We start from the raw sequence: 3,289 nt of genomic DNA on the forward strand, positions 1-3,289 counted from the left end.
CTGCAGAGGAAGAGGAAAGAAAGGGGTGGTGGTCAGGAGACAGGAGCTCCCAAGAGGTCCACGCATGCATGCACACACAGGTTCATCCAGTGACCGGCTACAGGCCTGCCTGCCTGCCTTCCTTCCTGCCGGCTTGGCAATGCAAGGCACCTCTCCCATCAGCCCATAAGGCTCCCATCAGACCTGAGCCACTCCCTCCCCCTCCAGCAAGTTCTCCCTTCTCCATGGAAAACAGAGGCTCTATGGCACTCCAGGACACAAAACCCCCCAAAACCACCCGAAGCTGCCTTAAGGAAGAACATTTAATGCAACCTCCACCAGAGATCAAGCTACCTGCTGCTTTAGTTCTTTTAGGAGCAGCAAAAAGGCAAGGCATCTTGGGCCAGGGTGCCCTGATTTCGTGGCAAAGCCCAATAAGGCTCACTCTGGCTGGCAATTGCCACACAAGGCAGTTGCCATCCAGGACTGCCGGCTCCTATGTGTAAACCAGAACTGCTTCTAAACCTTCAGATTTTTATTTGAGGACAGCAATTCTGGAGTTTGAATACTGCAAGACAACCCCCACCATTTCAGTGGGTGGAACTAGGTCCCCCACCCACACTGAGGCCTGGGCAGCAGCTACTTCACACCAGTGGGCTTTGAGGAAGGAAGAGCCAATCGCAAGGCAGAGAGAGTGCCCCCAGCCCCCTTTTTACTGCGTGGGGAGCCCCATGGGGCATAACCCTGGCCCAGCCCCATCCCTTCTCCATCCCGCTGCAGTCAACTCCATTTGTATATTAGCTGTCTGTGTCTCAGTTCACTCAAATGCCCCCACAAGCTCCTGGGACCACAAAGGACACGGTTCTTTCTGGAAGGAGTGCTGGAGGAGAGGGATGATTGGAGGGGGCTGGTGGTAGAAGACAAAGGAGAGGTCAAACCCACACACAGAGACACACACACACACACACCATTTTGTGCAAGGCCTCTCAGCCTCAACACACTCCCTTCGCCTTGGTCTGCCAGAACCTTAAATGGAAGTGACAAGGCCCTTCGGGGAGATGCAGCGTGACCCACAAGGTGCCAGATTGCATAACGTCACCGGACTTTCAAAATCAGTCGCTGCGAGTCACTTTTTACGGAGACGGCGACTCAGTTCCCCAGCAAACCACTCGTGCAGCTGGGATCTGGCCCATGGCACAGTTGCGCTCTATATGCACGTGTGCGTGCGCACAATTGCCCCCAAGTCACCTGCCGACTTATTAATGGTGACCCTATGAAGTTTACACGGCCTTGGAAGAGAATGGAAACAGAAAAGAAGTAGGCTTCCTTCTTGGGGAGAGGTGGGCAATCCTGGAGGCGGCCATCCAGCCTCTGCCTAAATCCCTCCAGCAGAGGAGACTCAGACAGACTTCCCTCTTGTCTTTGGCTGTCCCAAGCACACTTTATTATGCTTGTGCAACGCAGGTATAGAAGTATGCACTGTGTGTATGCATTGTGTGTGTGTGAGTCACTTTCAGGTGCTGCACGGAGCTGGAAAGAGCAGCGGAACTCACGGAGCCTGTGGCTGTGAGGTCAGTACACAACCAACATGGCAAAGGCTCCCTTCTGGGTCTGCTTTGGGGCAGCTGGGGAGCTGGCCTCTAGGAAGGCCTTGGCCTCTGTGTCCTGCTGCTTAGCTTCCTGTTCCCAGAGACTATTTTTAGGGAGCAGCAAGAGAGACGCCGGAGGGTCCTTGGGGCTCCCCCCAACCTACCCCACCCACCGCCAAGGGCGCCCTTTACTCCTTCCTGACCGTCTTCCTCGCCGTTTCCTCAAGTGCCACTATGCTGTGGAACTGGAGAATTGTGACACAAAAGGCAGAACCTACAAACGGTGGAGAAGGTTTGTTTTCCCCCCTCCTTAATCTAATGAATTATTCAGGACAGTTTTCCTTTTTAAATTGGCATTTCTAGCCTGCAGTTTTCATTGCTCCCATCTTTAGGGATGGGACGGTTCCCATGTTTAAGGCTCAGCAGAGTCACCCTCCTTCTGTGGCTCTGCTGATTCTGCCAACACCTGCCCGCCTGCCCCTCCACCACCACAACCAGAAACCTTGCTTCCCCCATGAATTATAAATGCCTCCTCGCTGGCAAGGCAGGGCCGAGTTCGGTTCCTGTACTCAGGGCTGTCAGCTGATGCCTTCTGAAGCGACGCCAAGGGCAGGCCCAGTTAAGTGGCTCCTTTGCGGCACATTTAAATAAATAAATGGCATTAAGAGATTTGTGTCAGCAGCGCCATGACACGCCTGTAAAAGGTTTTGAAGGGAGGGAGGGGACCGCTGTGCTTTCCTCGTGCCCCATCCCCAGGGATGGCAAGGCGCAGCCGAAACGCTAAGTGCTCAGAAACTCCCCTGGCCAAGAGGAGAGGAGAGGAAGGGGGTGTTCCAAGACTGGCAGGGCATGCCATCTGTTGGCCGTGAAGGGGGTCCTCTGGCAGAAACCTCTTCTGGGGTGGGGTGGGGGGCTCTGCTCACCTTCAGAGACTCTGGAGGGGCCACTCCTTGTCCCTGCTCCACAAACAATGGCTGCTCCCCTCAGCTCGGAGAGGGGGGGAAGAAGTGGCAGCCTCCCTCCCAAATGGGGGTGAATAAACCCCAGGGGCACAATGGAAAACAGTGGGCCTCCTTCCCCTTGCGCCCCTCCTCTCCCAAACAAGAGAGACTGCTTTGGAACTACAGAAACAGAATTATGCAAATCAAATCTCTCTACATATGCAAATCCAAGTCAATTTGCATGTTCCAGAGCAGCAAATGTAAGTTCCCAGAGCAGAACAGATCTGGATCCAGAGAAAGACAGATCAAGGAGGAGGTCAGGCTCCTAGTAGGGTCTCCATCTGGTGGCTCAACCAAGGCCTCCTTGCCCCCACGAGGCATCTGTCCCCCCAGTCAGACAGATGAGAGACATCTCCAGAAATACATGTGCCCCCCACCCAAGGAAGGATGGCTGGCTCTCAACAACTGGCAACTACATACCAAGGAGCACTGCAGCTGAAAATGCACAAACAATTAGGCGCACGGGACCGAAACAGGGCAGAGCCTGTCTCTCTGCTCTAAAGGGAGGTTTGAGGAGGTCCAAAGGACCCCCTTCCTCCCTGGACAAAGCAAAGGCTGGCCAGCAAAAGGCAAAAGGCCAGCCCTACAGTGCAGCTGCAATGGGAGGAGGGGGCACACAAGGACCCAAAGGGTGGCAGCACTCAGGGATTATTTCCCTGCCCTGATATCTTTGGGAATCTGTTTTCCAAGTCATTCCCAGTGGTGGGAAGTGGGGCAGGA

This window comes from Sceloporus occidentalis, unplaced genomic scaffold (genome assembly GCF_023333645.1).
Source record: "Sceloporus occidentalis isolate IW3139 unplaced genomic scaffold, rSceOcc1.0.p SCAF_565, whole genome shotgun sequence".
Lineage (NCBI taxonomy): Eukaryota > Metazoa > Chordata > Lepidosauria > Squamata > Phrynosomatidae > Sceloporus > Sceloporus occidentalis.